The sequence below is a fragment of the Acomys russatus genome, chromosome 6 (genome assembly GCF_903995435.1).
Source record: "Acomys russatus chromosome 6, mAcoRus1.1, whole genome shotgun sequence".
Classification (NCBI taxonomy): Eukaryota; Metazoa; Chordata; class Mammalia; order Rodentia; family Muridae; genus Acomys; species Acomys russatus.
Window position 1 is genome coordinate 992209 of NC_067142.1, and position 14240 is coordinate 1006448.

Sequence of the window (14240 nt, forward strand, 5' to 3'; positions counted from 1 at the left end):
TCATACTCTGTTTTCTATTACAGAGAGACTGATATTATGATAAAGCAATAAGATCCATGTGGCCTTCACATTTACATTTAAGCATGTAGCCACAGTTCCTTTATTTTATGTGCTGCTACATTCACCACAAACTAGTTTGTAATATGTCAAGAGACTCTTGAGAAGTGTCCTTGAACTTATCCAAACAGGGCCCAGTGGCATCCAAATTGGAGCTGTCCACATTAAAATGTAAATGAGCTCTCTGTAACTGCAAACCAAGATGATTTTACACAGGTGTTTAAATATAACAAGACCTTAAAACTTATCCTTCAGGAATATCCCATGCACTAGAGTTGCTGAATTGCATCCAGGATAATGTTGTCTATATACTTACTTTTATGGCTCTTGTGTAACATTCATTGCACTCAAGAAACTATCTGATAAATCATATAACAAGGATGTCTTTTTTAGAGTTTGTATTGATTCCAATGATGAAACACCACAAAAAATTATCAAGTTGTGGAGGAAGGGGTTTTTTGGCTTAAACTTCAAGGGCACTCTTCATCATTGAATAAAGTCAGAACAAGAACACACATGGCTGGATCCCTGAGTCAGGCGCTGATGCAGAGGCCATAGAAAGGTATTGCTTACTCACTTGCTTCATCTGGCTTACTCTTCATGCCTTCTTATAGGTACTAGAACTAGAATCCCAGGATTGGCACCACCCAAATATGCTGGAATGTCCCCCACTGAACACTAATTAAAAATGCCTTATGTATGAACCTTATGAAGACATTTCCACTGCTGAGATTATTTTCCCTCTAGTGTCTCTATATTATACAGTACAAGGATATTGAATTAAAGCTTCAGTGTGTATTTATGATTCACAAAAAAGGATAAAAATATATTTTCCTGATGTCTGACCGATAGTTGATGAAAAATTCAAACAATCAGTATAATAATTCAAATATATATTTTATGAATTTGAAGAATATATACTTATAAAAATGAGTACTGTGTGGTGTTTATGTGTTTCCAAAAGCAGAATTCTGTCCTCATCATATGAACTTATTTATCTTTGAATCACATAATTTGGTTAAATCGTGGAAAACCTAATAAGTTACTATCAACATGAATTACAGTATGTCCTGGCTATGTGTTTCTTAGTGTGTTCTCAAAATGAATGATGCATAAGGTACTACCTAACCTTTAGGTTAGATCCTCCAAAATGAAATCTATTAAGGGAAGTAGGGACTGTCCCTGTCCCATACTATTGCCTGCACTTTGATCTCTTTCCCTTGCTGGTGGTGCCTTATGCCACCGAGGAAGAGGATGCAGGCAGGTCTGATGAGACTTGTTAGGCTGAGGTCCATTGATAGGAGTGATGTGCTTCCTATCTTTGAGGACTAGGAATAAGGAAGGGGAATAAGGAAGGATAGTCTTACTAGGTGTAGAAAGGGAAGGGGTTACAATTGGGAGGTACAATGAATGAATTTTTTAGAATAAATTTAACATAAAAAAGAAAGGAATGGTAAATGGAAACACAGTCTTTCTCAAATCATATTTCTTTTCCAATGAAAATGAGAAAAATAATATCCTGAACTGGGTTACATTATTTTCAATGAAAGTTAGTAAATGCTATGTTGTCTTCCTGTGAATAAATGCTGTAGAAGAAAAAGGAAACAGTTGGTGACAAGACAAAATAAGGAGGATTGATTCTCTCTTGATATATATACATTTAGTATAATCAAGCTTTTCTGTACCCCCCTACTTTATAAATGCCAGTAAGAACAAAAAAACTGCAATCTACTCTTTCATTATGAATTCATCATTTTATTCAGGCAAAACTATATATTCCAGAAACATGTTCATAAATGGAGGCAGAAACATAAAAATGAAGAAAACGCTACTATTATTAAACTTGCCGTAAATTATATTGACAGATAATATTATAGATATATTCAATTTTCTTGATGCTGTAAGTCGTATATTTTAAAAAATCATCATAATTAAAATGTATGAAACATCATTTCAATAAATTCTTTTCCACTGTTTATGCCTGGTTTCCACCAAATAATCTGCTTATGAATCAATTTATGTATTTGCTTCATTTCTATAATTAGTTATCTGTAAATATTTTTATGAAAAAATAAAAACTTTGATGCTATACAATATGATAATAAGATCCATCCAGGAGGAGAGTGACCATGGCTATGTAGATAGGAATATTTATATATTTTTATAATTTACTCATTGACACTTATATTCAATCCCTTATTTCACTATACTTTGGCCATTTTTTCCTTTTCATAGTTTTAAATAGAAATTCTACTATGAATATTCCCCAAACAGAAATTTGGTAGCAATGTACACTTGACATTAATCAAAATATCCCTGAGAATTAGGCAGAATGTCCTAATAATGTTCAGTAACATTCTTCCCTGGCACCACCCCTGTGCCATATTGTCACAGGATGAATAACTTTTGAGTAAAATATTTCTTCTTGGAGATTTATAAAGTTTTGAAATGTTTCTAACAAGCTATTAAAAGAATTTAGCCCACAAAACAAAGTTTGCCTTCGGAAAAATAGTTCTTTATTCTCCTTCACACTCTGAGAAATGTTGTTTGCTTGAAGTCTAAGTAGAAAGTTGTTTGTGTTATTATTGGTCAAAAGGCAGTATTATGTACTACATGTGTGCGTTTACAGTGATATAGATATAATACATATTTGTACACACTCAAAAATGTAACCAACTATTGATAAAGAGAAAGAGTCTATGAATGAGGCAAAGACATAGAAGAAGTTCAGCAGAGTTTAGCCAGAATTGTTGGAGAGAAGATAGGAATAGGAGATTGTAATATTATTGTATGTCAATTAAATAAGCATGAGTAAACACTAATAAATATTTAAAACTAACTAAATAAAAAGAAATGTTTCAGCTGATTCATTGTTAATTATGTCTATTTCATTATGTAAATTCCATCATGATATTTGTAGTGTCTCCATTTGAAATATTAAACATTTGGTGCATCGCTTTATATATTGTAGGGTCAGGTGCTGAAAGATTTAGAAGCAGAGAATACAACCCTCACAGAAATTACCAAGCTCATTCATCTTCAATAACAGTGTTTCCCACCTCAAAGTTCCATCTTATCTCTAAAGAGCACCACTGAGTAAAGACCACTTTTAAAAAAAAACATAAAAATATATCAAGCACTAAGTTTACTTTTAAACAGCTGTGGTGAGCATCTGACATCAATGACAGTTGCTTCGGCTTGTCCTCATCATTTCCCTGTTATTTGTGTTTATCAATATTTGTACCAGTATTTGTGAGAAAATATTGTTGTTAGAAATAGTGTCAGAGCATCTAGGGCAAGGAGGTGAATGATATGTACTTATTTTGTCATAATTTGAGAGTGATAGCAACTTTATCGATCATACCAAAATTCTCCTGGTTAAACCAGAACCATGATAACATAGCATATCCCTCAAATAAGAACAACAATTGAGGACATCACAATTTACAAATGGCTAAATGCTCTCTCTCTACAGTATGTTCCATCTTTTTCTCCAAGCATTTCCTCTGCTTTTCTTCTATCAGTTCAGTGCCTTTCTATATCTTCATTTATCTTATTGAGAGCCTGTCAATGTTCCAATTTATTCTTAATTTTCCCATTAAAAAGCAATGTGTCATATTTAATTCTGATAACCTGATTATTCATTTCCTACAGGGCACTACTAGTTTTGAAACCCAGTGGAAAAAAGAGGTGTATTTTATCATCATATTAATATATTTCTGCAGTGTTTGACAAGCAATAGACCATAGAGAGGAATGAGTAAATGCACAACTAAATGCTAGCATCTTGTATTTTTATCCCTTGCAGCCTAAGTATGTAACCCTTCATCTACTTGAGCTTCCTTAAAGAGCAATATCTGTGTAAATCAATGTATTCATTTCATGTGCCCAACATTTGCTCTAAGCTACTGCTGAATATAAAGCCTATTAATTCTCTACTCCATTTAATATTCAAAGCATTGTTTAACCTGACAGAGGAAATATTTTATGTTTCAGCTAAAAGATAATCTATGACTGACTCCTAGGATCATTTGTTTTTCTGTGTTTTCATTCAACACATTTTTAGAAACAAAAATCTTCTGCATCTTGGTGTACCTCTATCTTACTAACTTTCTATGTTGTTACTTCAGTTTCATTTTGTTCACAGTTATTTCTCTTACTGCCAATTCTGTTTTAAAAACTTTAAATTATCTATGGTATACACCATGGAAAATAAATTCCAAACTGCCTCATCATTTCTATTATAGAGTAAGCACCCAATGAATGTCCAATTCCTCTTGCTCTTTCTCACTATTTTCTTCATTATCAACTTCACTTCAGTTTTTGTGTTTGTTTCTTTTCTACACTTATTGACATGAATATGGTAACTGACTGCCTCTTCCTTCATGCAAATTCCAATTTAAAATCATAATTTGGTACAGTAAAAGGTTATTACTGGCTGTTTAGGATAAATAAGTTATACAAGTTAATTATTAGTTGATCAAATCATGATAGTGTCAATTACCAGACCACTTTTATACAAGAATATACATCTTAGGAGTTGCAGATGGTGTGGAAGACAGGTATGATTTTATATTTAGATAATGTAGGACAGTTAGATAAAGTCTTCAAATACCTCAGAGACATACAGAATATAGCATTTTAAAATGTTTATATTATTTTAAAGATTCTCTGACAATGAGACAGATTAACTACTGGAAACACCCAACATACCTAAAAAAGGATGATGACCATCAATGAACCTCATTATGGAGATGGCTTCAATGGTGGCAAACAAGCCACTGGGGAAAATGTCCTCCTTTCTACTAAATACAGAATTTGGCCTAAAAATGGTCAAGCTTGGATGCAGGCAGAGTCAAAGGCCAAACTCTGACAAGACAGGCTAAGCAAGTCCTCAATAGTTCCTGCCTCACAAATATGTCTTTTAGATATATTGGGTCAGAAGACTGGAGATGATGACCCAATGTTATAGAGAGTTTTGGGTTAGTATTCAGGTAGCAAACTGTCTCTCTCATCTTCTCATTTAGAAAGCTACCAACCTGCACTCCCAGCCTTCTTATGTAATCAAGTTGATTAATTCTCAAGTCTCTGATGGAGTTGAAGATCAGGAAGCTTAGTTTTACAATGAAGCTTAGTTGTTTATGGGTTAAAATGTTTTTAGGTCTACATAGAAGTTTTAAGTTGATAATGACCAGATGTGGTTGAGATTGATTTACTTCAGAATTTTAGATGCATCTAGACAGGAAAAATGATTTTTTAAAGGTTGTCAAATAAAAATATCAAAACCACTAAGACCATAACATTTATATATTTCCTGATTATGTCATATATCTTCTTGCTATGAGTTGTTTATTGTATATATATGTAAAATAAAAATGTAAAAAATAAAAAAGTAGTCAATAAATTAAAAAATCCTAAGTTTATAAGACATCAATCAAACTAAATTAGGTAATTATAAGATACAAACCATTCATTATCATCAATATAGTAATGAGCTAGTTATTGATTTTATTAAAACAATGATAACAGGAATAATTATTTGCCAGCAAGAAAATTTTATAAAGTATTTGAAAATCAAAGGCATACGAATTTGAAGTGCCTTGAATCTAAAGTGGTCATGGAGCCCTAGCTAAACTATCAGTTTACGGAGGTAGTTTCAAATTCTGTTTTCAAGTATTATTCTGAATACTATAGATGTACTGGTGGATTTATCTATTTACTCTTCCTTTGAAAGCCCATTTGTGTAATTTATTAATGTCATGGTAATGCAACCTCTCAAATCTGATTCACTTTACAGTTGGATAGAAATTCTCAAATGCTTCTTTATCAAATGATTCACCTGAGGTGGTCCTTTGGAGGAGATATTTATTTTGGCTAAAAATGTTTGTTAAGCAACAGATTTGTTTATAGCTAGATGGGCTATTGGAACATGATGGATAATGAGGAGTAGTGTCCATTTGAAAGTAAAAGTTAGTTATGAGTGCATCTTTGGGGATATATTTTTGATGAGGCCCGTAGTGTGCTTTCTTATTCTTCTTCCTCTCTGGCTACATGTCAATAGTAGTATTTTTCTATCATAAACTCTATAACATGGTATACTGCCCCATCTCACAACCAAACACCACAGAAACCAGTGAACATACACTAATGTATTAGGAGCTAAAATAAATCTCTTCCTGTTTTAAATTTGTTTGCTAGGAATTCTGTTATAGCAATAGACAGCTCAAAAACATAATCATAGAAGGAGGGCACTCAGAAACCTCTTTTCCACAATAGTCTCCATAGTCATAGAAAATAAAGCTTTCTTTAGTAGGTAAGAATCCTGTTTCACCTAATTAATGTGATAAATAATTTTATTGAAATATAGGTCATAAACTAAAAGATGTGACCATGTTCCATGGACACAAGCTAATGTGTTTAGACTACATATGCATCTCAGTTTCCAAGATTGCCTGAAGCATTTTTCCAGCAAAGTATTGATTATTGTCCATGAACTTACATGTTGTTTTCTGAGAAAATATCAAAAGGAGAGAGACTGCACATACATTTATCAGTCTAATTCTCCTTACTTTTCATTATTCTGAAAAGGGGTTATTGTTAGTTTTTCTTGATATGTACAATTTATGTACTTGTAGTCTGTGTTGTTGTCTTGTATGCACTATATTTAAGCTCTCAGGTTTAGTACTGCAAGCTACCATATTTGATAAAAAGAAATGAAGTTTTATGAGAAGCAAGACTAACAAATATTAAATGTAGAGTGGGAAGATCAGCCATTTTTCCACCTGAAAGGCTACTAATAATAGATCTAGCAACTGAGTATTTCCTTAAATGTAACAGTGTTTTCTTATTTTTTTCCTTGCTGAGTAAAATTCCTTTTTTTACATGGAAAAATGTTATTTTCATTTTCAGCTATTGGAATATAGTTTGGTTTACATTTTGAAGTAATTGTCGTTAAAATTCTAGTAAATTTCCTGTAAAAGAGTTTCTGTATGCAATAACTTTCCTTTGCTTAGAAGAGATTACTTGACTCAATATCTTTGATTAGGTAGATGTGTACTTAAATTATTGAAATATCATAATTTGTACAAAAGTAACAATAATGTTTTGTTACAAACCACAGAGTAATAGATTTCCAGTAATCCCTCTTCTTTTTAAGACCAGACACTTTCAGCCATTTACTATTATGTATTATAGCAGACACACAATGGGAATTTCTTAGTGCTACTTTGCATTTAATGTTAAACAAGTTAATTGATGGGATAGAGGCTTGAAAACACTGTTCTCCATAAAGCAAAAATATTGGTTTTTTAACCATGAAATAAGTTTGGATGTGCGATTAATTTGCCTTTATACTACAGTTCTCAGTTACATTTGTTCATTTTAATTATTCTGAAATTGAGGTTACTTGAAAATATTATTGTACATTTTTAAATATGTTGCTATTATTAAGTCAAATTACATAAAAAGTTACTAATAACAAACCAGCTATATAAATAAACAAAACCAAATCATGATGTTGGCATTTTAACATTTTATTAAAGACATATGTATATGTATATGCATACACAAATCATATGTAAACATATACATACATATATGTATGTATATTTGAAAGCATGTAAATGTGTGATTTTTAAGGAAAATTAATATGTTATTGTACCTTCATATATTCTAACTTTCTAGTTATTTCTATTTAATAAAGTAATTCTGAATTCAGTGAGTTTTCTAGAAAAATGTTATACATACTCTTATTTTTTCCTAAGTATTTAATAGATAGTATTATTTTCATTTGATTTGTACTGCCACATGACAAATTACCACAATTTGGAAGCTTACAACAACACTCATTTATTTTGTCACAGAATACAGAACAGAAGTGTTGCCCATTCATGCTTTCAAGTTATTTTTGCATATTTATGTTGTGAACCTGGAATACGTTCTTTCTAGATTTGACCCTCTTTGTATTCTATTTTGGATTATTTAACCTCAGCAGAGGTACAACGAAAGGGTGGATGCATGAGATCAAAATGGTGCCTTTACATAGTATGCTACTTTCTAGAAATTGCTAATAAATATGGTATACTATACTCTCTTTTAGCTAAGGTGTGTTATTTCCTTTTATGTAGCTTTTTTTTCATGAAAATACAAATATTACATATGTCCTGCATCTATAGAAATATACTCTAAAGCTACCAGGTAGTTTCATCGAACAAACATTTCACTGTTGTCAACACTCACATTGAAATAATCTGCAAGGGTTAGTAAGGCTTGCTCTTATTTCTTGCTTTTGTCACTAATGTCAGTAGAGACTTCAGGTCTAATTGATGAATGAACCAAGTTGTTCTCCTTATTTGTGTTTGTAAATTCAATTATAAAAGGAGACATTCTTGTCTTCATTTCATAGCAATTTATTGTAGGTTCTATGCCATAATTTTTTCATTCATAGCTTCTACATGTTCTAAACTGTCTTGGGTTGAGTAACTTCAAAATGTGTACTCGTCTCTCATTGACCTTCTGAGGCTTTACTCTGACTTATGCTCTTCTGATAACTCAATATATTTTCAACGTAACATAAAGTTACTGAAATTCTATAAAAAAGAAGAAATAATGAATTTTTAGTATATAAAAATACATTGCAAAAATCTCTTTACTTAAGAAAATGTTTAAATAATAATAATTTAGTGATCTCTGATGAGCAGTTACTTAGGAACCATTCACTGGATTTTCTTCATTTAATTTTAACTTACAAAAGTATATGTCAAGGAATAATGTCATTTTCAGCCAAAGAATATCTTTAACACAACCGAAATTACAGATGCATACTGTAATTTAGTATGTTTTCCTGGTATATCTCAAGCTGCATTGAATCATTTCATATAGGCCCTGCCTCTCCACATGCTTATTTTTTTCGTCAAAACTCTTAACTGCGATTCCATTATGAAAACATGAGTTGGTGAACAAGCTTTCCTACTTGACTTTGCCCCTCTTGCTACATTAATGTTGGGGTCATATAATGGGAATTTGGCAATATTGGCTCTCTATAGTGTAAGAAGCAATGCCAGGAGTAGGAGAAGTGACTTTATCATGACTGATTTTGAATCAATTATGTGATATTAAGCAGAGTTTTTTTTTTTATTCAGCTGAAGAAACAATTCTAATAAAATGTTTATATGAAAATTAGTGATGGATGAATAAAACTAACACAACAAAGAATAGGAGGATATGCCACATAGGGAGAGAAATGGGGAGCTTTTCGGTGTTAACTGAAGAACTAGTAATAACAACAATACAAGGTAACCATTTAACCTGGCTTAACATCTTTAAAGTATCAGTAAGATATAAAAAGTGAGATCATTGTATTTCATGAGAAGCAATGTTGGTGTGCAAAATAAGAGACATGGTTTGTGTAGAATTACCAGAAGGTAAGATAAAAAGACAGCCTAGCTCCACATAAGATATGAATATTGTTTATAGAATTTTTGGTATATTATACCACAAGGAGAAAGCAAGCATGAATGAATTAACACTTATCTATAAACTGAATGAGTATCAGCCTTCCATTTGTACAAAAAAAATTGTTAAAGTTACTGGAGTGTTCTCATTAAATATGGTAACTTAAATTTTTCACACAAGGAGGAAATAGCCATTTATGCAATCTTTGGGCTCATTACAGACTTTTCGACTAAGACATTAAGTTAAATCTCTACCCCAACCCAGAAGCCAAACTGTTTGTGTATGCCTCTGAGACATTGCTTTTATATTTTCTTTTTATTTTTTGTATATGCAATATGCCTTTATGTTACTAAAGATATATACAATAAACTATCTACAGCAAGAAGACCCAGGAAATAATCAGAAATTATGTAAATGTACATTCACGGTGTTTTGGCTATTTTTATTTGGCAGCCTATAGAGAAAACATCTTTTTTCCTATTTTGGAGTATCTAAAATTCTGAATGTAAATCAATATTTATCATATCTCAACTTTATCAACATAAAAAAATCTATCTAAACCTAAAAATGTTTTGGCCCCTAAACAACTAAACTTAATTATAAAACTGAGCTATTTGGTCTTCAACACCATCACAGAAGTGAGACGGAACAAAATTAATTACCTGAGTAGACTAGGAATGGAGCTTATCAGCTTCCCAAATGTGAAGATTAGAGACACAGTGTGCTGCCTGAACAGTCACCCAAAATTCTCTATAACATTTGAGCATCATCTTCTGCCTTCTGGCCCAATATTTATGAGGCAGAAACTATTGAAGACTTACTTACCCTGTCTTTGAAGAGGTTGCTCATTTTTAGGTAGGATTCTGTCTATGGTAGAAATGAGGACATTTTTCCCAGTGCCACATTTGAAGACATCTTCATAAGGAGGTTCATAATTGCTCATCATCTTTTTTGAGGTAAGCTGAGTGTTGCCATCAGTTAAGATCTCTTATTGTCAAAAAATCTTAAAAATAATAAAAAAACATCTTTAAACACCATATTTTGTAGGTATCTGAGGTTTTTGAAGACCTTATCTAGTGATTTTCCTTCTCTATGTATGGAATCACATATATCTGTTAGACCTAGGAGGATATCATTGTGATAATACAGTCTAGTAATTGGTATAACCATAATTTAATCAACTAACAATTAATTGTATAACTCACTTATCTTAAATAGCCTGTCATAGCACTTTCAAAGTATTGGAGGTAAGCCTTTTATTCTGCTTGAGTTGTATGGGGCCAATACCTTATATTAGCATAGAAATATATATAATGTGTGATGAATAATGTTAAATTTTAATTCTATACACATATATAAAAATTAAACTTACTTTGCATTAGTACAAATATTTCAAACCAGGGAACTAAAAATATCTTTGTGTTTATCAATTAAGACATTAAGTTGAGGAGTAGATTCACTAATCTACTTTTTTGTCCTATCATCACTACATATTTCTATATCCCTCCTTCTTTCTTTTCAATCCATAATGGAAAACCTGAGAAAGAAAGACAAATGACGTCTCTGAGTTCAACCATATTTTTTCTCTGAATAAGACTAATAATAACTTATAACTAACTCCAAGTGAAATTAAACATCATGGACCATTTCAGACCACAGGTGGGTTCCAAGGTTCCTGTGGAGAGTGGTGACTGACTTCCATGCAAATTCTGGCCCCCATTTTTGACCACATCCACTTGATGGGGAGTTCTGATGGCACTCAGAGGAAGGATAGCAGGCTACCAAGAAGAGACTTGATATCCTATGATCATATACAGGGGAAGGAGGTCCCCTTCAGTCACAGACATAGGGGAGAGGAGAAGGGGGAAAGTAGGAGGGAGGGAGGAATTGGAGGATACAAGGGATGGGCTAACAATTGAGATGTAATATGAATAAATTAACAAAATATTTTTGTTTATCCCATCCCTTGTATCCTCCCATTCCTCGCCTCCCCCCCATTTTCCCATTATTCCCCTCCCCTATGACTGTTCCTGACGGGGATTACCTCCCCCTATATATTCTCATAGGGTATCAAGTCTCTTCTTGACTACTTGCTGTCCTTCCTCTGAGTGCCACCAGGTCTCCTCCTCCAGGGGACATGGTCAAATGTGAGGCACCAGAATACGTGAGAAAGTCGTATCACACTCTCCACTCAACTGTGGAGAATATTCTGACCATTGGCTAGATCTGGGAAGGGGTTTAAACTTTACCTCCTGTATTGTCCTTGGCTGGTGCCTTAGTTTGAGCGGGACCCCTGGGCCCAAATCTGCCTATCACATTGTTCTACTTGTAGATTTCTAGGACCCTCTGGATCCTTTTATTTTGCTGTTCTCCCATGCGTCTCTCATTTAGAGTCCCAATAGGATGCCTTCCTCTCTGTCCCAGTTTCCTGGTAAGTAAAGGCTTTTGTGGGACATGCCCCTTGGGCTAGTATGCAGATATAAGTGAGTATATACCATTTGATTCTTTCTGCTTCTGGGTTAACTCACTCATTATGATCATTTCTAGCTCAATCCATTTATCCACAAATTTCGGGAATTCCTTGTTTTTAATAGCTGAGTAGTATTCCATAGTGTATATGTACCACAGTTTCTTTATCCACTCTTCTACTGAGGGACACTTAGGCTGTTTCCATGTTCTGGCTATTATGAATAAGGCTGCTATGAACATGGTTGAGCAAATTTTCTTGTTGTGTGCTGGAGCATCTTCTGCGTATATTCCAAGGAGTGGAATAGCTGGGTCTTGAGGAAGCCCTATTCCCATTTTTCTGAGATAGCACCAGATAGATTTCCAAAGTGGCTGTACTAGTTTGCATTCCCACCAGCAATGAAGGAGTGTTCCTCTCTCCCCACATCCTCGCCAGCATGTGGTGTCACTTGAGTTTTTGATCTTAGCCATTCTGATGGGTGTGAGATGGAATCTCAGTGTCGTTTTGATTTGCATTTCCCTGATGACTAAGGAGGTTGAGCATTTCTTTAAGTGTTTCTCAGCCATTTGATACTCCTCTGTTGAGAATTCTCTGTTTAGTTCCAAGCCCCATTTCTCAATTGGGTTATTCGGTTTGGTGGTGTTTACTTTTTTGAGTTCTTTATATATTTTGGATATTAGACCTTTGTCAGATGTAGGGTTGGTGAAGATTTTTTCCCAGTCTTGAGGCTGTCGCTTTGTTCTCTTGACAGTGCATCCTGCCTTACAGAAGCTTCTCAGCCTCATGAGGTCCCATTTATTAATGGTTGACATTAAGGCCTGGGCCGTTGGTGTTCTGTTCAGGAAGTTGTCTCCTGTGCCAATATGTTCCAGGCTCTTTCCCACTTTTTCTTCTAAGTGGCTTAGTGTCTCTGGTTTTATGTTGAGGTCTTTAAACCACTTGGATTTGAGTTTTGTGCAAGGTGACAAATATGGGTCCAGTTTCATTTTTTTACACATAGACCTCCAGTTAGACCAGCACCATTTGTTGAAGATGCTATCCTTTTTCCATTGAATGGATTTGGCTTCTTTGTCAAAAATCAAGTACCCATAGGTGTGTGGATTCATATCTGGGTCTTCGATTTGAATCCACTGATCAACTAGCCTGTTGCTGTGCCAGTACCATGCTGTTTTAATTACTATTGCTTTATAGTACAGTTTGAGATCAGGTATGGAGATTCCTCCGGAGCACCTTTTATTGTACAAGATTGTTTTAGCTATTCTGGGTTTTTTGTTTTTCCATATGAAGTTCAGAATTGAACTTTCAATGTCTTTAAAAAAATTGTGTAGTTATTTTGATAGGGATTGCATTGAATCTGTAGATTGCTTTTGGTAGGATGGCCATTTTTACTATGTTAATTCTCCCGATCCATGAGCAAGGAAGATAAAATATGGAACGCTTCACGAATTTGCGTGTCATCCTTGCGCAGGGGCCATGCTAATCTTCTCTGTGTCATTCCAATTTTAGTATATGTGCTGCCGAAGAGAGCACAACAAAATATTTTTTTAAAAAACAAACAAACAAAAATAAACACCATTAGCCCAAGAAAGCAACCAAAAACCTACCCAACTCTCCTTAAGGGAAATAGGGCATTATCCTCTAAAAATTTCTTCCAGCTAATTTAGCATGAATAGTATTTATTTATGGGCCCAAATAAAATTGGGGATAATTGTTAATGAGCTAGTAATAGCATTTGTGGTCCAGTTTCTAAGTCTTGAGAAATTCCAGGCTTAATTAAATTCCTTTGTTGGATAGTCTGAAAAGCTGCATCAATTGGCATAAGAAGTTGTTTTCAAAGCTGTCCTAGGAGCTATCCTGATTAAACAAAATGAGAAATAGGATGCACAACAGATGTATAAAGTAGATGACACATCTAATTTACCATATATTTTTCTTTATATAAAATTTTGACTAATTCATCTACTAGAAAATGTAGGAAAAGTTTAGCAAAGAAAACTACAGCTCATCTAACAATATCCAATAACAATTAAGTCTCCCTACAACTTCTTTACATGGATGCTGGCTGATATTCATTATGGTGTAAACTAGTGTCCGATGTGTTTGTTTTGTTCTGTTTTTTTAAACATTAACGAGGAATCGATGAAAGATTATTTATGAATCATGCCCAGTTTTCTCACCTATGTGGAAGATTTAGAAATTTGTGGTCATCTGGGTAATATATTTTCACATTTGTTTCTGGTTGAGACAGACTTGATACATATATG

General features: G+C 33.5%; 1 non-coding gene across 1 annotated transcript; it reads right to left on the reverse strand.

Moving 5' to 3' along the window:
• Nucleotides 1-13399: 13399 nt before the first annotated feature.
• Nucleotides 13400-13506, reverse strand: LOC127191252 (U6 spliceosomal RNA). The gene has a single exon (XR_007830868.1). It is a non-coding gene; the product is annotated as a U6 spliceosomal RNA (small nuclear RNA).
• Between the last annotated feature and the right edge of the window lie 734 nt (nucleotides 13507-14240).